The sequence below is a fragment of the Pleurodeles waltl genome, chromosome 11 (assembly GCF_031143425.1).
Source record: "Pleurodeles waltl isolate 20211129_DDA chromosome 11, aPleWal1.hap1.20221129, whole genome shotgun sequence".
Taxonomy (NCBI): domain Eukaryota; kingdom Metazoa; phylum Chordata; class Amphibia; order Caudata; family Salamandridae; genus Pleurodeles; species Pleurodeles waltl.
The window spans coordinates 933501194-933525001 of record NC_090450.1 but is presented as its reverse complement, the minus strand read 5'-3'; the positions used below and the strand labels follow the sequence as shown (position 1 = coordinate 933525001).

General features: G+C 47.4%; 1 protein-coding gene across 1 annotated transcript in view; it reads right to left on the bottom strand.

Annotated features, from left to right (window-relative positions):
- PRKAB1 (protein kinase AMP-activated non-catalytic subunit beta 1) overlaps positions 1 to 14596 on the bottom strand; it is an 80503-nt gene extending 65907 nt beyond the window's left edge. The window contains exon 1 of the mRNA XM_069215032.1: positions 14471 to 14596. The gene's annotated coding sequence lies outside the window, so the exon portion shown is untranslated. The remainder of the gene's footprint in view (positions 1 to 14470) is intronic.
- Positions 14597 to 23808: the final 9212 nt, after the last annotated feature.

Below are 23808 nucleotides of genomic sequence, written 5' to 3'. Positions count from 1 at the left end.
ACACTGATCACAAGCCCCTGATTCCTTTGTTTAATGGGTCCTTGTCGAAGCCCCCGCCACAAATCGAAAAGTGGATTTTGCAGTTACAAGATTATCGATTTCAGGTGGTGTATCGACCCGGAAGTCTGAACCCTGCCGACTACCGCTCACTGCATGCTAGCCCTGCTACTTCTCGCGAAGTCACGGATGCGGAGGAAGTAGAAGAGTATGTAAGGTTGACTGTGGAAAGGTCTCGACCACTGCACCTGTCTCTGGACAAAATCAGGTCAGCCACAGATGACGATGAGTGTCTGCAGTTGGTGATGTCAGCTGTGGTATCGGGACAATGGCATTCTATCCTTCGAAATGTGACCCTCTGGACGGCGGAAGCCTGCACCATGTTATCCTCGCTGCACAAGGTCAGACAAGAGCTGGCTGTATCTCCCGTAGGATGCCTGCTGAGAGGGCATAAGCTTGTCATTCCCATTGCTTTGCAGCACTCTGTAGTGGAGCTTGCCCATGCTTCTCATCAAGGTACGGCGAAGACTAAGTCCAGATTGAGGAGCAAGGTGTGGTTTTCGGGACTCGATGACCACGTTAAAAGAGTTGTATGTCAGTGTATGATGTGTCAAGCTGTTGGTCCGGCTGAACATCCCCCACCAATCATTACGGAGACCATTCATCCTGTCCCATGTGTAGGAAGTTGGCTCTGTATATACTATTTCAAATTAAGAAATAGTTTGCACAAAGTCCAAGGGTTCCCCGTAGAGGTAAGATAGTGGCAAAAGCAGATAATTTTAATGCTCTAATTTTGTGGTAGTGTGGTCGAGCAGTAGGCTTATCAGAGGGTAGTGTTAAGCATTTGTTGTACACACACAGGCAATAAATGAGGAACACACACTCAAAGACTTACTCAGGGCCAATAGGTTTTTATATTGAAAAATATATTTTCTCAGTTTATTTTAAGAACCACAGGGTCAAGATTTACAGTTAATACTTTAAATGTAAGGTACTTCACTTAGATACTTTAGGAACTTTGAATGAACACAATATCATGTACAGTCTTTGTAAAAATTGCAATAAGCTATTTTCAAAGTGGACACAGTGCAAAAATCAGTAACCATTCAAAGGAGGGTGATATCAGAGAGTGAAAAGGCGCTCCAATTTTCCAATCTAGGGACTTAAGTTAAATTAAGTTACGGTGCTCTGCACTGGGGTCTCACCCTCTAACCACCCCTACAGGGTTAAACTCCTTAACCAATGTTACATAGAATGTGAAGGCACACGTAAAAACAATCAAAAATTCACAGTCACTTTATAGAGTATCTCATTAGTATATTTTTTCAAAATCAAAGTAATGGCTTAGAATATAGTATTTAGAATTTTTACAGTAAAGTTCTGATCCTATCTCCAATTGAAATCAGCTATCCAAATTAAATGTTCCTTCGATGTTTATTCCAGCTATTTAGTTCATAGTCCTAGACGTTTTTCAATCCATCATAATTCCAAGAGTTCCAATTTTATAAAAGTTCCACGAAATCATTCATATAATTTTATATCAAAGTTCACAAAGAGTTCCTCTTTTGCTTGTTTATAGGTCCATCTCTCTTACTTGTCCATATGTCCGTCAACACGTGTTTCATCCGGGGAGTACCCCTGGACTTCTTCAGGACCTCCCAAAGTATTATATTCAAGTGTAAAATGACCTAAATCAAACTTTTCTTGCAAAGCTGTATCACCTTTAACACTTCATTTTCTTATGTCTCAATTTCAAACCTGACAGTTATATCTCCTTTTTGTAAAATTTCCATGTATATTCTAATGTTTGTATCTCACCAGATTATAACCGTATCTGTATCTGCACTTCGTTAAGCTTTCTTCTTCCATCGCAAGATCAGCGACCTCCACGACAGCTTCGGACACCAGACCCAACCATACACCACTGAACCCGCTTCCCCGGACATCACCCTCAACAACTGGACCCACATCAACACGGAAGAAACCAAATCCATCATGAACTCTATCCACTCCGGCGCCCCTTCGGACCCCTGCCCGCACTTCATCTTTAACAAAGCCGACGACATCATCGCCCCGCACCTCCAGACCGTCATCAACTCTTCTTTTTCTTCTGCTACCTTCCCCGAATGCTGGAAGCACGCTGAAGTCAACGCCCTACTAAAGAAACCTACGGCTGACCCAAGCGACCTGAAAAACTTCCGCCCCATCTCTCTTCTACCTTTCCCAGCCAAGGTAATAGAAAAGACCGTCAACAAACAGCTGACCACCTTCCTGGAAGACAACAACCTGCTCGACCCTTCACAAACCGGATTCCGAACCAACCACAGCACGGAAACCGCCCTCATCTCAGTCACAGACGACATCAGAACCCTGATGGACAACGGTGAAACAGTCGCCCTCATTCTCCTCGACCTCTCGGCTGCCTTTGACACCGTCTTTCACCGCACCCTAATCACCCGCCTACGCTCCACCGGGATCCAAGGCCAGGCCCTGGACTGGATCGCCTCCTTCCTCGCTAACCGCTCCCAAAGAGTTTACCTCCCTCCGTTTCGCTCAGAACCCACCAAGATCATCTGCGGCGTACCTCAAGGCTCATCGCTCAGCCCGACACTCTTCAATGTCTACATGAGCCCCCTCGCCGACATCGTACGCAAGCACGACATCATCATCACCTCCTACGCCGACGACACCCAACTTGTACTCTCCCTCACCAAGGACCCCGCCAGCGCCAAGACCAACCTACAAGAGGGTATGAAGGACGTCGCAGATTGGATGAGGCTCAGCCGCCTAAAGCTGAACTCTGAAAAAACGGAAGTCCTCATCCTCGGCAACACCCCGTCCGCCTGGGACGACTCCTGGTGGCCCACGGCCCTCGGCACCGCACCGACCCCCGCAGACCACGCCCGCAACCTCGGCTTCATCTTGGACCCTCTTCTCACCATGACCAAGCAAGTCAACGCCGTGTCCTCCGCCTGCTTCCTCACTCTCCGCATGCTCCGCAAGATCTTCCGCTGGATCCCCGCCGACACCAGAAAAACCGTGACCCACGCCCTTGTCACGAGTAGCCTGGACTACGGCAATACCCTCTACGCCGGGACCACCGCCAAACTCCAAAACCGCCTGCAACGCATCCAAAACGCCTCGGCCCGCCTCATCCTCGACGTACCCCGCAACAGCCACATCTCCGCACACCTGAGACACCTGCATTGGCTCCCAGTCAGCAAAAGGATCACCTTCCGTCTTCTCACCCACGCACACAAAGCCCTCCACAACAAGGGACCGGAATACCTCAACAGACGCCTCAGCTTCTACGTCCCCACCCGCCCCCTCCGCTCCGCTGGCCTCGCACTTGCTGCCGTCCCTCGCACCCGCCGCTCCACGGCGGGTGGGAGATCTTTCTCCTTCCTGGCGGCCAAGACCTGGAACTCCCTCCCCACCAGCCTCAGGACCACCCAGGACCACTCCGCTTTCCGGAGACTCCTAAAGACTTGGCTGTTCGAGCAGCGATAACCCCCCCCCTTTCCCCCCTAGCGCCTTGAGACCCGCACGGGTGAGTAGCGCGCTTTATAAATGTTAATGATTTGATTTGATTTGATTTAAGCTTCAAAACGCGAGTACGGCGTCCCGTTTTTATTTATTTTAGAATCGCTACATATAGCTGGAATAAACATCGAAGGAACATTTAATTTGGATAGCTGATTTCAATTGGAGATAGGATCAGAACTTTACTGTAAAAATTCTAAATACTATATTCTAAGCCATTACTTTGATTTTGAAAAAATATACTAATGAGATACTCTATTAAGGGACTGTGAATTTTTTATTGTTTTTACGTGTGCCTTCACATTCTATGTAACAGTGCAAAAATCATCAGTTCCTGGGGGAGGTAAGTAAAGGTTACATTAGGAGGGAAGTAAAACACTTACAAGTCTCAGTCCTGGGGCATAGGCAGCCCACCGTTGGGGGTTCAAGGCAACCCCAAAGTTACAACACCAGCAGCTCAGGGCCAGTCAGGTGCAGAGGTCAAAAAGGTGCCCAAAACACATAGGCACCTATGGAGAACAGGGGTGCTCCGGTTCCCGTCTGCCATTAGGTAAGTACCTGCTTTCTCGGGGTCAGACCAGGGGGTTTTGTAGAGCACTGTTGGCACACAAGTAGGCACACAAAACACACCCTCAGCTGCACAGGGGCGGCCGGGTGCAGTGTGCAAAGCAGGCGACGGGTTTTTGTATAGGTTTCAATGGAGGGACCTGGGGGTCACTCTAGCGGTGCAGGCAGGCATGGGGGCTTCTTGGGACAGCCACCACCTGGGCAAGGCAGAGGGTCACCTGGGGGTCACTCCTGCGTCGAAGTTCGGTTCCTTCAGGTCCTGGGGGCTGCAGATGCAGTGTTGGTTCCAGGCGTTGGGTCCCTTGTTACAGGCAGTCGCGGTCAGGGGGAGCCTCTGGATTCTCTCTGCAGGCGTCGCTCTGGGGTACCAGGGGGGTTGTCTCTGGTTACTCACGGGCTCGCAGTCGCTGGGGATTCCTCCCTGAGGTGTTGGTTTTCTGCAGGTCGAGCAGGGGGCGTCAGGTGCAGAGTGTAGTCTCACGCTTCCGGCAGGAAATGTGAAGTCTTTGGAAGTTGCTTCTTTGTTGTCAAGAAGTAGCTGGTTTTGAACAGGGCTGCTGTTCACTGGAGTTTCTTGGTCCTGTAGTCCAGGGCAGTCCTCTGAGGCTTCAGAGGTCGCTGGTCGCTGTCAGATGCATCGCTGGAGCAGGTTCTGAAGTTGGAGACAGGCCGGTAGGGCTGGGGCCAAATCAGTTGTCGTCTTCCTCCTTCTCTGCAAGCTTGTAGGTCAGCAGTCCTTCTTCTTTCTTCAGGTTGCAGGAATATTATTTCCTGGGTGCAGGGTCGCCCCTAAATACTCAATTTAGGGGTGTGTTTAGGTCTGGGGGGCAGTAGCCAATGGCTACTGTCCTTGCGGGTGGCTACACCCTCTTTGTGCCTCCTCCCTGTGGGGAGGGATGGCACATCCCTAACTCTATTGGGGGAATCCTCCAAAATCAAGATGGAGGATTTCTAAAGGCAGGGGTCACCTCAGCTCAGGACACCTTAGGGGCTGTCCTGACTGGTGGGTGACTCCTTGTTTTTCTCATTATCTCCCCTGGACTTGCCGCCAAAAGTGGGGGCTGTGTCCAGGGGGGTGGGCATCTCCACTAGGTGGAGTGTCCTGGGGCATTGTAACACAAAGCGTGTGCCTTTGAGGCTCACTGCTAGGTGTTACAGTCCCTGCAAGGGGGGTGGGGTGTGGGTGTTAAGCATCTCCACCCAATGCAGGCTTTGTTTCTGGCCTCAGAGAGCACAAAGGCTCTCAACCCAGGGAGTCAGAAACTCATCTCTCAGCAGCAGGCTGGCACAGACCAGTCAGTCCTGCACTGAAGGATTGGGTAAAATACAGGGGGCATCCCTCTGTGTGCATTTTTTAATAAATCCAACACTGGCATCAGTGTGGGTTTATTATTCTGAGAAGTTTGATACCAAACTTCCCAGTATTCAGTGTAGCCATTATGGAGCTGTGGAGTTAATTTTTGACAAACTCCCAGACCATATACTTAATATGGCCACACTGTACTTACAATGTCTAAGAATAGACTTAGACACTGTAGGGGCATATTGCTCATGCAGCTATGCCCTCACCTGTGGTATAGTGCACCCTCCCTTAGGGCTGTAAGGCCTGCTAGAGGGGTGACTTACATGTGCCACAAGCAGTATTTTGTGTGCATGGCACTCTGAGGGGGATGCCATGTCGACTTTGCCTTTTTCTCCCCACCAACACACACAAAATCTGCAATGGCAGTGTGAATGTGTTAGGTGAGGGGTCCCTAAGGGTGGCACAACAAATGTTGCAGCCGTTAGAGACCTTCCCTGGTCACAGTGCCCTTGGTACCACTGGTACCTTTTACAAGGGACTTATCTGTGTGCCAGGGGTATGCCAATTGTGGGAACAATGGTACATTTTAGGTGAAAGAACACTGGTGCTGGGGTCTGGTTAGCAGGGTCCCAGCACACTTCTCAGTCAAGTCAGCATTAGCATCAGTATCAGGCAAAAAGTGGGGGGTAACTGCAACAGGGAGCCATTTTCCTACACCATGGTTTCGAGCGAGCACTGATTTTGGCAGTCTGACAGATGGCCGTCACACTTTTATCGTGATAGATGATTTCTCAAAATATCCTGAGGTTGAAATTGTAGACTCTATCACGGAGGCTCAGATCATACTGCGTCTGGAAAAGATTATGGCCACCCATGGTTTGCTACAGGAGATTCGCACTGGCAATGAACCTCCATTCTCAAGCCAAGAGTTTGCTGAATACCTACTGTCTAGGGGAATTGTGCACAAAAATATCACGCCTCGTTGGCCTCAGGCAAACAGAGAGGTGGAACGTTTTATGAGAACTCTGAATAAAGTACTGCGAATTGCTATTGCTGGGGGTCACAATGTGGACTGTGCTGGGTATGCTTTTCTACAGGAATACCATCTTACTCCCCCATGCTACCACTGGAGAGATGCCTAGTTCCGTATGCATCAATCGGAAGGTAAGAGATACCATTCCCCATGTTCAGGAACTGTCACGGGAAAGGAGAGCCAAGGAACGTACCATTCATAGCGGGGGGTTTGGTTCTGGTAAAGTGCAGAAGAGAGGGAAGCAAATTTGTGTCACCTTTTGAGAAGGATCCCTGGGTGGTGAGTGAGGTCAAAGGCACCATGATCACTGCTAAACGAGGTCAGGAGACTATCACAAGAAACATTTCATTCTTTAAAAAGGAACACACCTCAGACTTCCCGGTGACAGGAGCTCCAGAGAAGTCCTCATTTGTTCTGGACCCGGGGAGCATTGCTAGTCAAGAAGACGGTGTTGTTGCATCTCAAAGTCCATGTCTGGTGACCGATGGTGAATCGTCCAGTGGGACAATGAGCTCAGATGTGCAGAACCCTGAGGGTCATCTGGTTTCGGAACCTGACACACATAGATCTGTGCCGGCTGGCTCGGCTGTGTCAAGCCGTGGGATTCGTCGTTATAGCTTACAGCCCTGCCCACAATGCTCTACCAGGCTACAAGGTTTCGTATTAGACTGATCACGTCTCTTATGCTATCTGCATGCGAAAGCTCTATTTCATTTTTGTGTATCTGTTTTGGAACAAGAAGTAATGTTTGGTTTTACATGTTTTTGTCATGGGTAAAAGAGGAATGTTATGTTTAGTCATGGACCCATCCATGACCTCTGCACTGGCAGGGAGATAACCCATATCTCCCCACAGTGATATGGAGCAATGGTTTAGTCGGTGACGTAACCGACTGTAATAAAAGGGACTCGGGAGGTTTTCCCACCTGTCCAGTTAACGGAGTATTGTGTGGAGTGACCTCATTTCTAGCGCGGCCGCTGGTCTCCTGTGGCCCTGATATAAAACTCAACAATGGCCTTTCTGAAAAGTTGCTTAAAGGAAGTAGCTCACAGTGTCATGTTTTTTTTTTCTTACTTGTACTTCGAGCCTTTTGTTTATAGTTGGTGCAGGGTACTACTGGGCAATAAAAGAGCTGAATAAACTGTTCACGCGAATGTATAACCGAAGCTCCTCATCGTCATAGGCAGCCCAACACCACCACCAACCAGCAGGCGGTGCATGCGGGCTATCACTGGTGTACCCCCTGCAAATCACTGCTACTGGTCCACCCAGGCAACACTGTGAATGCAGCCGCTCGCGCGAGTATAATCTGCATGTGCCAAGAAGCAGTGCCAGGAAAGTAACTGTGGAAGCTGATCCGACTGCAGATCTGTGTGTGGCCTGGAAGTTACCAGTTTCAATCTGCACAAGACAGCTGAGAGGGTTAACGCGCCTGCTGAAGAGAGAGTGTGTGTGTGTGTGTGTGTATATACAAGTGCCGACCCCAAGACAATAAATAACTCCATAGCTACTGGTCCTACCGAAGAGTCTTACGTGACCTACACCATACCATCTGTTCCAGTACACTTCAAGCTGTAACGGGGGGGGGAATACTTCATACAAGTCCTAAACCGTTAAACAGTTCTGCGTTCACTGCTCATCGTGCACAACTGCACGCGTTTATAAAACACATGTTCAATCCCTGTAAAACAGCTCTAGCTGTTAATGCACCGGTTCAACCAGGCTGTTAATGCACTTGCTGGAGACATGCAAGCATGGCTTGTGACCTACAGATAGCAAGTCCCAAATCCGGCTACATATGTCTGTTGTTACTGTTCCTTCTACAGAAGATAAGTGTAGCCTGTTAGTCAGCAGATACCAGACCACTAATACTCCTCTCGTAGAGAACTTTGAGCACTCTTCAGGTCACCACATGAAATAGCTGAGGAAGTGCATGTGCTTGCTGCAGAGCCTACGTGTATTCTGCTAGTCAACAGTACCAGTAAAGTAGCTCAGAAAGTGAATGCACCTATTGCAGAGAGCCGTCCCTGCAAATCACTCTTTCCAATACATGTTCTAGAGGTTGAGCTAATATATCCACTGGAAGATTTTGAAAGTAAAGTGCAGTTTAAATGCGCCCAGCCATGTAAAATTGCTCGCTATATTAATTCAGTTGCTTAAGAGAGGAGTTGGTCACATTGCTACAGCTTTGTGTGTTAATCGGCCGAATGCAGAGATGAGTGAAAGCAGTATATCACTGGTTACCGTACCAGTAAGATAGCTGGGTGCGTTAGTTTATCAGCTGCAGGGATGCACTTGCAACTAGCAGTTTGTAGGTCCAATCCATGAAAAGTATCTCAGGGCACTAAAGCATGTGCTGTAATATCTTGCACAGGGCCGATGCCCCTACTGCAGAAAACTTCACAATGTATATCGCAGGCTCCCACCTCAGCAGATTCGGCTCATCCGGCAACACGAACACCTATCACATCTGGGCCTACAGAGGTGTTCTCTGTAAACCATCAAGCCCGCAGCTGCAGCAAACACTGCCTCTTGGATGGGTGCTAAAGCCTGATGTGGCCCATGAGGCCCGGTCAATCCTGCGCTTCTCCCCCCCCCCCAGCTTCCGACCACCCAGGTGCCAGCTCTGACGCAGCACTGTCCGTTTTCTCTGTCTAGTAACTTTATTTCTGTCAGAGAATCCCTCTCAACTCCAATCTGTCTCTTAATGTCCAAACCCCGGGTTATCCCGTCCCTTTGGCCTGCGCACGCAGGGCAGCCGAACGGCACACAGTCCAACAAACGAGCAAACTCCCAGTGCTCGGTGGGCGAAAACTGGCTTTCAAACTTCTTAGAAAAAGGTATTTGGCAACATTTTGCGAGGGCCTTCGATAACTGTCAGTCCCTACCAACAAACATCTGAGTGCAGCTGCTTCGTGGTGTGGTGTTTGGAGTCATTTTTAGGTCGAGCGTAACAGACAGCACAGCTGTCTGCTTGCGAAAGGCAGATTCTGGGCTCGCCAAGAACATCCAGGGGCCTGCAGCCCACCCACTGCTTACCATTAGTTGGCTTTACCGTCACTCCCGTTTATCTTATTCTTACTCGATAGCTTGCGTGGTCCAATTGCGTCTTCCCCTCCAGAGAACAGTGAGGATTTACTTGTATTCTTCCGCCACTCACTTTTAGAGAACTATTTTTGTCGTAAGCACTGCATGAAAATGCACGTCCTTTCCAGCTGTCTCTCGTCCATTGTTCTCTGTGTTGCTCTCTCACTCTTGTGCTTCTCTCCATTATGCTCTCTTTCATACATGTCTCCCCTCTACCATGTTTTCACACTATTGCAATTCTCACCCAAACTCCATGTTGCTCTCTCTCGTGTTTGCTTTTCTCTCTCCACGCCTCACGCTGCAATGCCCTGCCCATTTTCTTTTTCCCGCCTCCGGCCCATGCCTCCCGCCCATGGCTCCCCAGCATCTTTTCCCTATCTGCGCCTCCATATAGCTTCTGCTGCGTCCATCCAGCCTTCTGTGTTGTTTCTGCCACCAATGTTGCTTCAGCCACCCGCTTTAAAAAAAAAGCTATATAGTATAGGGATACACATCTTTATTATGTTCTCTGAGCAATCGAGGTCTACTACACCTATATATGGGCCTACTCCAAGTCGGGAGTGCATACCCTTTACTCATTCACTAATATTGGTCCTATTTACCCCATTGGGCGACACTTATGTTACTAGTACCTCTAGACCGACTGTACTACTTCTCACTCCTCTGCATAAATACGCATTGAGAAGAGAAAAATGTTCAGGAAACTGACAAATATTACCCTAAATGTGAATGGCATGTCTCACTACCCTATAGTAAATGTAAGAAAATACTACACTACATACATGCTAACCACACAGACATCACTCTCAAACAAGAGACACACGTACCCTCACCGAATCCCAGAAACATTCTTGAAAGCAGTGAAACATTGCAAGTAGTAGCTGAAAGTTTGATCATCAGGGTGTTGATATTTCCTTGAGGATTGCAAGAAGAAATGCAAAGTGGCGATCCTTGTAAATACATACCTCCACCATAGAGCCATTAAGACATGAACTGATAATACTGGACTTTTCCTCAAGTGAAGATAGCTGCCAGGGTTATCATACTTGGCTTTATTTATGCCCGAATGTGGACAACCATCTGTTCTTTACGCAAATGACTAGACTATTAGTAGAATTTGGGCATACAACAGGACTCATGTGAGGAGGTGGGAACTTGACTCCATACTGGACAGATCTGAACAGTGTAAACCACACATGATCTAATGGAGGAATTTCATGCCAAATTGATGACTCCTGCCATCCACTAAATCCACCTATGTTAACACAGGAGGCCATATCCACACTGCCTACATGCAAATTTCTAGAGAAAAATCGCTTCCCATGTGAGTTCTATAAAGCAGGTATGCCTTTATTATTTCACCTTCTACAGGGAGCATTCCGGGAGGCTGAAAATGATGGGTCCGTTGGAGCTCTGCTCAACAAACCAACGGTCACACTTCTCCCCAGAGAGGGTATTGACTTGCTAGATTGTTACAGTTACCGTCCCCTTTTGTTGATAAATGGGAATCTTTAAAAAATTGCCTAAATCCTAGTTACACGCCTCCAGAAGGTTATACGTCTTCTAGTGAATGACTCACTAATGAGGTGTGTGCAAGGTCGTTCATCTAGAAACCACTTCCAGAAATTGGCCCACTTCATAAGGCAGACTAAGGATGACCCAGGAGAAATCTTGGCCATCTCCCTCAATGCCCAAATGACAGTGGACCAGGTAAAGTGTGAAATTATCTTTTCCCCCCCTTCTACACTAGTTGAGCTTGGGCTCAGATTATATCAGAATAGTTCACCTGATCTATACTCAACCCACTGCTATTAAATGCGGGGCTACACGTCCAGAACTATTAAAATTGGATGAGGCAACCGGAAGGGGGTGCCGTTTGTCTCCCCATTCTTTTCAGAACTACACAAGAACCAATTTTGGCAATAGATTAACTGATTCCCACATCTACTCCACGATAAAGCTCCACTGTGGAACAATGCAGTCAAACAAATATGGAATGGTACAATCTTCTGGCCTGTCTGGAACACTTGTGGCTTCAAATACATTGGCCAACTATGAATTGAATAATTTGCCGATCTGAAAACAAAATTTTATTTGCAATATTCAGATCGATGAATTGTGCACTGTATCCGATTTAGGCTGAGGGCCATTCAAATTACATTGGAATCCTTACCCTTTAATCAATACTTTCCTATATGGGGACGGTTCTGGGTTGTGGATTCTGTTACATTTTTGGGCTATTATCAAATCACAGCTCTCTGGTTCCAACCTCTGCTTTGCCAGACTTTCATGACATGCAATTTTGGGTGAGAAATATTCTCCTAAAGAGTGAACGTCAGAGAGACTAAACTTAAATTCCTGTTTCTCAAGATTCAACACAAATGTTACTGGACACCATATGGCCTAAAATGGCTGAAACTATTGCCACATGCTCTTTGCTGGAAGAGTAAGGCAGAAAGTTGTGACTTATACCATACTGTGTTGGCCTGTCCAGCCTTGACTCAATACTGGAAAGACGTGCGGGGAACAATTACAGTAACACAGTATGGTCGAGATACGACCTTGTTCACATTTAGCAATAATGCACAACACATCAGACACCATAGGACTTAACGTCCACATGTACAGATGGTTGGTTGGCTGTGTCGCTCGTGGCAGTTAAACATTGCTTATTATGGCACTAGGGACAACAACTCATTCCCACATGTTATGAATGGCTGATTGTGAACTGTGAAAAACTGACAAACTGAATGACAAGCTGGAAGCATTTGGGGCTGCATTTCTGGAGAGACAGACAAATGAGTCCTAGGAGGGAACAGGGTAATGGGAACAGATAGGGGGAGTTTCCTTCACACCTATCCCCGATAATTATTCACGAAAGACCAACGCTGCGTTGACTTGGGAATATTTATATCTTCTAATAATGTGTAATTTACAGACCTCAACATGCAAAGACGTCGTTGTATGACCACTAATTAATGACACCAACTTTACCACTGTTATACCTCAGGTCTACTACTTCAAAGAGTGGAGCTGCTTTGGAGAAATGTTTTTGTTGTTGTTTATAGATCCACACACAAACGGCTACATCTGTTTTGGTTAGTCTTTATAAGCATATTCGTTGATATGTTAAACAGAATTGTGCCCCTTCATTTGTTAAGTTCTCCACGGGGTGTACAAAACATATGTGTCCATCTAAAAAACATTATCTTACTTACTACTGTTAGTAATTCTGAAACCTTGTTGGAAGAATATAGGACAAACTTTTCGCTATATACCTCTAATGTAGTTGAAGATGAAACCGTCCTTTTGCATTTTATTATTTTCTTTCTTCTCAGTTATCACACCTTAGTTTCCTTACCAATCCTCCCCTTTACAGTCCCTGTTACTCTCCGATTCTCCCAGATGCCTTCTTCGGACAGCCCAATATTTATCTGGTCTCCGAGTTACGTCCCCTGATTCATCACATTTCTCTACATTGGGGTCTTAGTATTTTTAGTATTCAAGGTGTGTGTGCAAGCTGGTTTCCTTTTTACACTAACTTTAAACGACAGGCATGATAGATTAAGACCCTTCACCCAAATTGTTTCCTCATACGCACTCGTGTCCAAGAAAAGATTATATAATCTGTGTAATTGAAGAAGTTCTGAAAGCCGTGGAGTGACTCTTCCAACCCCCCTATGCAGAGTTCAAAAAGGGCTACTGAATACCTTTTCAATATCACCACTACTTTTCCCTCAAGCCTCCTCTCATGTCTTGCGTACTAACCAAGAAATGTGAGCATACCAAAACATCCACACGAACTTCTATAAGGCTTTTGTGTACCTTGCTTAATTTCAGAACTGCAACTATATCTAACTGCCATCAACTGTATCCTTTAAGTGACCGATCCATATCACACCCTCAGCATACCTCCGACCATAAAGTGCTCGCAGGCAGACCAAATGTGGCACGCACCGTGTTACACCCTCTCTAAATAATGTCCGACTGATCACCTGTTTCCTGATTACTGATCTTAGGCCAGCTCCAGGTTGAAGACTCCAGAAGAGCCTCTCTCGCCAGTGGTCACAAGCCTCTCCATGTTCACAAAACCATTTGACTTACTAATGACATCGGTGCAACACACTCTCCTAGTAGCCTGGCTTTGTAGCCCTCCACCTGTCTGTGGTGCAATACGATTCTCTCATTGCCCCCTCCATTCCCCATTCATCATATCTCATTGTGCTGTGATCAAATTCGCCATTGCAAGATCCCATGGTTATATACCCCATGACAGCACGCCTCTTGCTTCCAATGTCCAGTCTCACAGTGGCCACGCACTGCCCATGTCCAGCGCGATTCATGCAAGCTCCCATATCATACACCGCCTCTCTTTACTCTCACTGCTCATATTTCACCACGTCTCATGCTTACATCTTATACTGAACTCTCCCCACTCTACTGGCGGCTCTCGTTCCTTTCACTGAACTCTGCTCTTGGCTAGTTCCCCCCACCCAACGATTAAGGCACACTTAAGGCACAGCGACAAAGTGACTGTGATAATCCGATCTGAGCCACCTGAAGAACAGGGTCAGAGCTATATATAAACACGCATCTGTCAGCACGAGTTTTAATGTTTTGGAAGAGAAGGGTCAACTAAAATTCACTGGAGGTGGTCCATTTCTGAGGGGATGGTTTGCAAGGACGGCGATCATACTAAAAGTAACGGGAGTCACCTTGCTGGTTTCAAAGGTGAATTCCAAGAAAACCTAAAACCGCCATACATGTGCAATAAAAACACAACACAAACGAGAGCGGACGTAGAGTAGCCAGGCATGTCCAGCCACACCACCCCATGTCCAATCTCGTTATCGCACTCATCTCTCCCATCGCTCATATCGTCCCGTGGATTTACATTCCCCTGATTACAATTTATCCCAGACCCTTGTCCAGCGGCTCACCGTGTGGCGTAGGTTCTACTCAACAGGCGCCCCTCTCCCAGCAGCCGGTGTCTCCAGCTCCCTTCCCCTTCCGGCTTCCAGTCCTCGCCTCCCTCCGGCCGTCACCTCCGCCGCAGTCCCCTTTCTATTTCCATGGCTGTAGCTCTCGCGGTTAATCTTCCAGGAATCCAAAACAAGCGCGACCGCCCTCGAAAAGCAGCACCAAACGAGAGCACGTTCTACCAAAAGAAGCCCAAACCGAGTCGGTTCTCTCCTACTAAAATCTAAAGCAAATACAGAATGGCAAAGCCAAGAGGCCCCCGCTTTTTATTGAATTGAATGTTTAACATTTTTTTTTTACATGAACTGTTATTTTTCAAATGCTTTGCATCTCAAGAAACTCCGAAAAGGATTCAAAGAAAAATACAGGGCCTGGAAAACTTGTCAGGGATGGTCCTTTGGTACTGCAGGAGCCCAGTGAACAGATATATATGGGCCTCCATGACAACATCCATGCTAATGTAGATTTTCCTAGTATGTTATGACGGAGAGTCTTAATTTTATTAAAGACAGGGAGGCGAGTATTATGCTTCTCTAACTTGCTTTAACCCCTTCGCTGCCAGGCCTTTTCCCCCTCCTGTGCCAGGCCTTTTTTTGCCTATTTGGGGCAGTTCGCGCTTAGGCCCTCATAACTTTTTGTCCACATAAGCTAACCAAGCCAAATTTGCGTTCTTTTTTTCCAACATCCTAGGGATTCTAGAGGTACCCAGACTTTGTGGGTTCCCTTGAAGGAGGCCAGGAAATTGGCCAAAATACAGTGAAAATTTCGTTTTTTTTAAAAAAATGGAAAAAGTGGCTGCAGAAGAAGGCTTGTGGATTTCCCCCTGAAAATGGCATCAACAAAGGGTTTGTAGTGCTAAACTCAGCAGCTTCCTAGCTTTCAGGAACAGGCAGACTTGAATCAGAAAACCCAATTTTTCAACACAATTTTGGCATTTTACTGGGGCATACCCTATTTTTGCAATTTTTTGTGCTTTCAGCCTCCTTCCAGTCAGTGACAGGAATGGGCATGAAACCAATGCTGGATCCCAGAAACCTAACCATTTCTGAAAAGTAGAGAAAATTCTGAATTCAGCAAGGGGTCATTTGTGTAGATCCTACAAGGGTTTCCTACAGAAAATAACAGCTGAAAAAGAAAAATATTGAAATTGAGGTGAAAAAAACATCAATCTTTCTCTACGTTTTACTCTGTAACTTTTCCCTGCAATGTCAGATTATGGAAAGCAATATACCGTTACGTCTGGTGGACTCCTCTGGTTGCGGGGATATATAGGGCTTGTAGGTTCATCAAGAACCCGAGGAACCCAGAGCCAATAAATGAGCTGCACCCTGCGGTGCGTTTTCATTCTATACCGGGTATACAGCAATTCATTTGCTGAAATATAAAGAGTAAAAAATTGCTATCAAGAAAACCTTTGCATTTCCAAAAAGGGCACAAGATAAGGTGTTGAGGAGCAGTGGTTATTTGCACATCTCTGAATTCCGGGGTGACCATACAAGCATGTGAATTATAGGGAATTTCTCAAATAGATGTCTTTTTTACACACTCTCCTATATTTGGAAGGAAAAAATGTAGAGAAAGACAAGGGGCAATAGCACTTGTTTTACTAATCTATGTTCCCCCAAGTCTCCCGATAAAAATGATACCTCACTTGTGTGGGTAGGCCTAGCGCCGGCGACAGGAAACACCCCAAAGCGCAACGTGGACACATCCTAAATTTTGGAAAAAAACTGAGGTGTTTTTTGCGAAGTGCCTACCTGTAGATTTTGGCCTCTAGCTCAGCCGACACCTAGGGAAACCTACCAAACCTGTGCATTTCTGAAAACTAGAGACCTAGGGGAATCCAATGAGGGGTGACTTGCAGGGCTCGGACCAGGTTCTGTTACCCAGAATCCTTTGCAAACCTCAAAATTTAGCTAAAAAAACACATGTCCCTCACATTTTTGTGGCAGAAAGTTCTGGAATCTGAGAGGAGCTACAAATTTCCTTCCACCCAGCGTTCCCCCAAGTCTCCCGATAAAAATGATACCTCACTTGCGTGGGTAGGCCTAGCGCCGGCGACAGGAAACACCCCAAAGCGCAACGTGGACACATCCTAAATTTTGGAAAAAAACAGAGGTGTTTTTTGCGAAGTGCCTACCTGTAGATTTTGGCCTCTAGCTCAGCCGGCACCTAGGGAAACCTACCAAACCTGTGCATTCCTGAAAACTAGAGACCTAGCGGAATCCAAGGAGGGGTGACTTGCGGGGCTCGGACCAGGTTCTGTTACCCAGAATCCTTTGCAAACCTCAAAATTTGGCTAAAAAAACACATGTTCCTCACATTTCTGTGGCAGAAAGTTCTGGAATCTGAGAGGAGCTACAAATTTCCTTCCACCCAGCGTTCCCCCAAGTCTCCCGATAAAAATGATACCTCACTTGCGTGGGTAGGCCTAGCGCCGGCGACAGGAAACACCCCAAAGCGCAACGTGGACACATCCTAAATTTTGGAAAAAAACAGAGGTGTTTTTTGCGAAGTGCCTACCTGTAGATTTTGGCCTGTAGCTCAGCCGGCACCTAGGGAAACCTGTGCATTTCTGACAACTAGAGACCTAGGGGAATCCAAGGAGGGGTGACTTGCGGGGCTCGGACCAAGTTCTGTTACCCAGAATCCTTTGCAAACCTCAAAATTTGGCTAAAAAAACACATGTTCCTCACATTTCTGTGGCAGAAAGTTCTGGAATCTGAGAGGAGCTACAAATTTCCTTCCACCCAACGTTCCCCCAAGTCTCCCGATAAAAATGATACCTCACTTGCGTGGGTAGGCCTAGCGCCGGCGACAGGAAACACCCCAAAGCGCAACGTGGACACATCCTAAATTTTGGAAAAAAACAGAGGTGTTTTTTGCGAAGTGCCTACCTGTAGATTTTGGCCTGTAGCTCAGCCGGCACCTAGGGAAACCTACCAAACCTGTGCATTTCTGAAAACTAGAGACCTAGGGGAATCCAAGGAGGGGTGACTTGCGGGGCTCGGACCAGGTTCTGTTACCCAGAATCCTTTGCAAACCTCAAAATTTGGCTAAAAAAACACATGTCCCTCACATTTCTGTGACAGAAAGTTCTGGAACCTGAGAGGAGCTACAAATTTCCTTCCACCCAGCGTTCCCACAAGTCTCCCGATAAAAATGATACCTCACTTGCATGGGTAGGCCTAGCGCCGGCGACAGGAAACACCCCAAAGCGCAACGTGGACACATCCTAAATTTTGGAAAAAAACAGAGGTGTTTTTTGCGAACTGCCTACCTGTAGATTTTGGCCTCTAGCTCAGCCGGCACCTAGGGAAACCTACCAAACCTGTGCATTTCTGAAAACTAGAGACCTAGGGGAATCCAAGGAGGGGTGACTTGCGGGGCTCGGACCAGGTTCTGTTACCCAGAATCCTTTGCAAACCTCAAAATTTGGCTAAAAAAACACATGTCCCTCACATTTCTGTGGCAGAAAGTTCTGGAATCTGAGAGGAGCTACAAATTTCCTTCCACCCAGCGTTCCCCCAAGTCTCCCGATAAAAATGATACCTCACTTGCGTGGGTAGGCCTAGCGCCGGCGACAGGAAACACCCCAAAGCGCAACGTGGACACATCCTAAATTTTGGAAAAAAACAGAGGTGTTTTTTGCGAAGTGCCTACCTGTAGATTTTGGCCTCTAGCTCAGCCGGCACCTAGGGAAACCTACCAAACCTGTGCATTCCTGAAAACTAGAGACCTAGGGGAATCCAAGGAGGGGTGACTTGCGGGGCTCGGACCAGGTTCTGTTACCCAGAATCCTTTGCAAACCTCAAAATTTAGCTAAAAAAACACATGTCCCTCACATTTTTGTGGCAGAAAGTTCTGGAATCTGAGAGGAGCTACAAATTTCCTTCCACCCAGCGTTCCCCCAAGTCTCCCGATAAAAATGATACCTCACTTGCGTGGGTAGGCCTAGCGCCGGCGACAGGAAACACCCCAAAGCGCAACGTGGACACATCCTAAATTTTGGAAAAAAACAGAGGTGTTTTTTGCGAAGTGCCTACCTGTAGATTTTGGCCTCTAGCTCAGCCGGCACCTAGGGAAACCTACCAAACCTGTGCATTCCTGAAAACTAGAGACCTAGGGGAATCCAAGGAGGGGTGACTTGCGGGGCTCGGACCAGGTTCTGTTACCCAGAATCCTTTGCAAACCTCAAAATTTGGCTAAAAAAACACATGTTCCTCACATTTCTGTGGCAGAAAGTTCTGGAATCTGAGAGGAGCTACAAATTTCCTTCCACCCAGCGTTCCCCCAAGTCTCCCGATAAAAATGATACCTCACTTGCGTGGGTAGGCCTAGCGCCGGCGACAGGAAACACCCCAAAGCGCAACGTGGACACATCCTAAATTTTGGAAAAAAACAGAGGTGTTTTTTGCGAAGTGCCTACCTGTAGATTTTGGCCTGTAGCTCAGCCGGCACCTAGGGAAACCTACCAAACCTGTGCATTTCTGACAACTAGAGACCTAGGGGAATCCAAGGAGGGGTGACTTGCGGGGCTCGGACCAAGTTCTGTTACCCAGAATCCTTTGCAAACCTCAAAATTTGGCTAAAAAAACACATGTTCCTCACATTTCTGTGGCAGAAAGTTCTGGAATCTGAGAGGAGCTACAAATTTCCTTCCACCCAACGTTCCCCCAAGTCTCCCGATAAAAATGATACCTCACTTGCGTGGGTAGGCCTAGCGCCGGCGACAGGAAACACCCCAAAGCGCAACGTGGACACATCCTAAATTTTGGAAAAAAACAGAGGTGTTTTTTGCGAAGTGCCTACCTGTAGATTTTGGCCTGTAGCTCAGCCGGCACCTAGGGAAACCTACCAAACCTGTGCATTTCTGAAAACTAGAGACCTAGGGGAATCCAAGGAGGGGTGACTTGCGGGGCTCGGACCAGGTTCTGTTACCCAGAATCCTTTGCAAACCTCAAAATTTGGCTAAAAAAACACATGTCCCTCACATTTCTGTGACAGAAAGTTCTGGAACCTGAGAGGAGCTACAAATTTCCTTCCACCCAGCGTTCCCACAAGTCTCCCGATAAAAATGATACCTCACTTGCATGGGTAGGCCTAGCGCCGGCGACAGGAAACACCCCAAAGCGCAACGTGGACACATCCTAAATTTTGGAAAAAAACAGAGGTGTTTTTTGCGAAGTGCCTACCTGTAGATTTTGGCCTCTAGCTCAGCCGGCACCTAGGGAAACCTACCAAACCTGTGCATTTCTGAAAACTAGAGACCTAGGGGAATCCAAGGAGGGGTGACTTGCGGGGCTCGGACCAGGTTCTGTTACCCAGAATCCTTTGCAAACCTCAAAATTTGGCTAAAAAAACACATGTCCCTCACATTTCTGTGGCAGAAAGTTCTGGAATCTGAGAGGAGCTACAAATTTCCTTCCACCCAGCGTTCCCCCAAGTCTCCCGATAAAAATGATACCTCACTTGCGTGGGTAGGCCTAGCGCCGGCGACAGGAAACACCCCAAAGCGCAACGTGGACACATCCTAAATTTTGGAAAAAAACAGAGGTGTTTTTTGCGAAGTGCCTACCTGTAGATTTTGGCCTCTAGCTCAGCCGGCACCTAGGGAAACCTACCAAACCTGTGCATTCCTGAAAACTAGAGACCTAGGGGAATCCAAGGAGGGGTGACTTGCGGGGCTCGGACCAGGTTCTGTTACCCAGAATCCTTTGCAAACCTCAAAATTTGGCTAAAAAAACACATGTTCCTCACATTTCTGTGGCAGAAAGTTCTGGAATCTGAGAGGAGCTACAAATTTCCTTCCACCCAGCGTTCCCCCAAGTCTCCCGATAAAAATGATACCTCACTTGCGTGGGTAGGCCTAGCGCCGGCGACAGGAAACACCCCAAAGCGCAACGTGGACACATCCTAAATTTTGGAAAAAAACAGAGGTGTTTTTTGTGAAGTGCCTACCTGTAGATTTTGGCCTCTAGCTCAGCCGGCACCTAGGGAAACCTACCAAACCTGTGCATTTCTGACAACTAGAGACCTAGGGGAATCCAAGGAGGGGTGACTTGCGGGGCTCGGACCAAGTTCTGTTACCCAGAATCCTTTGCAAACCTCAAAATTTGGCTAAAAAAACACATGTTCCTCACATTTCTGTGGCAGAAAGTTCTGGAATCTGAGAGGAGCTACAAATTTCCTTCCACCCAACGTTCCCCCAAGTCTCCCGATAAAAATGATACCTCACTTGCGTGGGTAGGCCTAGCGCCGGCGACAGGAAACACCCCAAAGCGCAACGTGGACACATCCTAAATTTTGGAAAAAAACAGAGGTGTTTTTTGCGAAGTGCCTACCTGTAGATTTTGGCCTGTAGCTCAGCCGGCACCTAGGGAAACCTACCAAACCTGTGCATTTCTGAAAACTAGAGACCTAGGGGAATCCAAGGAGGGGTGACTTGCGGGGCTCGGACCAGGTTCTGTTACCCAGAATCCTTTGCAAACCTCAAAATTTGGCTAAAAAAACACATGTCCCTCATATTTCTGTGGCAGAAAGTTCTGGAATCTGAGAGGAGCTACAAATTTCCTTCCACCCAGCGTTCCCACAAGTCTCCCGATAAAAATGATACCTCACTTGCGTGGGTAGGCCTAGCGCCGGCGACAGGAAACACCCCAAAGCGCAACGTGGACACATCCTAAATTTTGGAAAAAAACAGAGGTGTTTTTTGCGAAGTGCCTACCTGTAGATTTTGGCCTCTAGCTCAGCCGGCACCTAGGGAAACCTACCAAACCTGTGCATTTCTGAAAACTAGAGACCTAGGGGAATCCAAGGAGGGGTGACTTGCGGGGCTCGGACCAGGTTCTGTTACCCAGAATCCTTTGCAAACCTCAAAATTTGGCTAAAAAAACACATGTTCCTCACATTTCTGTGGCAGAAAGTTCTGGAATCTGAGAGGAGCTACAAATTTCCTTCACCCAGCGTTCCCCCAAGTCTCCCGATCAAAATGATACCTCACTTGCGTGGGTAGGCCTAGCGCCGGCGACAGGAAACACCCCAAAGCGCAACGTGGACACATCCTAAATTTTGGAAAAAAACAGAGGTGTTTTTTGCGAAGTGCCTACCTGTAGATTTTGGCCTGTAGCTCAGCAGGCACCTAGGGAAACCTACCAAACCTGTGCATTTCTGAAAACTAGAGACCTAGGGGAATCCAAGGAGGGGTGACTTGCGGGGCTCGGACCAGGTTCTGTTACCCAGAATCCTTTGCAAACCTCAAAATTTGGCTAAAAAAACACATGTTCCTCACATTTCTGTGGCAGAAGGTTCTGGAATCTGAGAGGAGCTACAAATTTCCTTCCACCCAGCGTTCCCCCAAGTCTCCCGATAAAAATGATACCTCACTTGCGTGGGTAGGCCTAGCGCCGGCGACAGGAAACACCCCAAAGCGAAACGTGGACACATCCTAAATTTTGGAAAAAAACGGAGGTGTTTTTTGCGAAGTGCCTACCTGTAGATTTTGGCCTCTAGCTCAGCCGGCACCTAGGGAAACCTACCAAACCTGTGCATTTCTGAAAACTAGAGACCTAGGGGAATCCAAGGAGGGGTGACTTGCGGGGCTCGGACCAGGTTCTGTTACCCAGAATCCTTTGCAAACCTCAAAATTTGGCTAAAAAAACACATGTCCCTCACATTTCTGTGACAGAAAGTTCTGGAACCTGAGAGGAGCTACAAATTTCCTTCCACCCAGCGTTCCCACAAGTCTCCCGATAAAAATGATACCTCACTTGCGTGGGTAGGCCTAGCGCCGGCGACAGGAAACACCCCAAAGCGCAATGTGGACACATCCTAAATTTTGGAAAAAAACAGAGGTGTTTTTTGCGAAGTGCCTACCTGTAGATTTTGGCCTCTAGCTCAGCCGGCACCTAGGGAAACCTACCAAACCTGTGCATTTCTGAAAACTAGAGACCTAGGGGAATCCAAGGAGGGGTGACTTGCGGGGCTCGGACCAGGTTCTGTTACCCAGAATCCTTTGCAAACCTCAAAATTTGGCTAAAAAAACACATGTCCCTCACATTTCTGTGGCAGAAAGTTCTGGAATCTGAGAGGAGCTACAAATTTCCTTCCACCCAGCGTTCCCCCAAGTCTCCCGATCAAAATGATACCTCACTTGCGTGGGTAGGCCTAGCGCCGGCGACAGGAAACACCCCAAAGCGCAACGTGGACACATCCTAAATTTTGGAAAAAAACAGAGGTGTTTTTTGCGAAGTGCCTACCTGTAGATTTTGGCCTGTAGCTCAGCAGGCACCTAGGGAAACCTACCAAACCTGTGCATTTCTGAAAACTAGAGACCTAGGGGAATCCAAGGAGGGGTGACTTGCGGGGCTCGGACCAGGTTCTGTTACCCAGAATCCTTTGCAAACCTCAAAATTTGGCTAAAAAAACACATGTTCCTCACATTTCTGTGGCAGAAAGTTCTGGAATCTGAGAGGAGCTACAAATTTCCTTCCACCCAGCGTTCCCCCAAGTCTCCCGATAAAAATGATACCTCACTTGCGTGGGTAGGCCTAGCGCCGGCGACAGGAAACACCCCAAAGCGAAACGTGGACACATCCTAAATTTTGGAAAAAAACGGAGGTGTTTTTTGCGAAGTGCCTACCTGTAGATTTTGGCCTCTAGCTCAGCCGGCACCTAGGGAAACCTACCAAACCTGTGCATTTCTGAAAACTAGAGACCTAGGGGAATCCAAGGAGGGGTGACTTGCGGGGCTCGGACCAGGTTCTGTTACCCAGAATCCTTTGCAAACCTCAAAATTTGGCTAAAAAAACACATGTCCCTCACATTTCTGTGGCAGAAAGTTCTGGAATCTGAGAGGAGCTACAAATTTCCTTCCACCCAGCGTTCCCCCAAGTCTCCCGATAAAAATGATACCTCACTTGCGTAGGTAGGCCTAGCGCCGGCGACAGGAAACACCCCAAAGCGCAACGTGGACACATCCTAAATTTTGGAAAAAAACAGAGGTGTTTTTTGCGAAGTGCCTACCTGTAGATTTTGGCCTCTAGCTCAGCCGGCACCTAGGGAAACCTACCAAACCTGTGCATTCCTGAAAACTAGAGACCTAGGGGAATCCAAGGAGGGGTGACTTGCGGGGCTCGGACCAGGTTCTGTTACCCAGAATCCTTTGCAAACCTCAAAATTTGGCTAAAAAAACACATGTTCCTCACATTTCTGTGGCAGAAAGTTCTGGAATCTGAGAGGAGCTACAAATTTCCTTCCACCCAGCGTTCCCCCAAGTCTCCCGATAAAAATGATACCT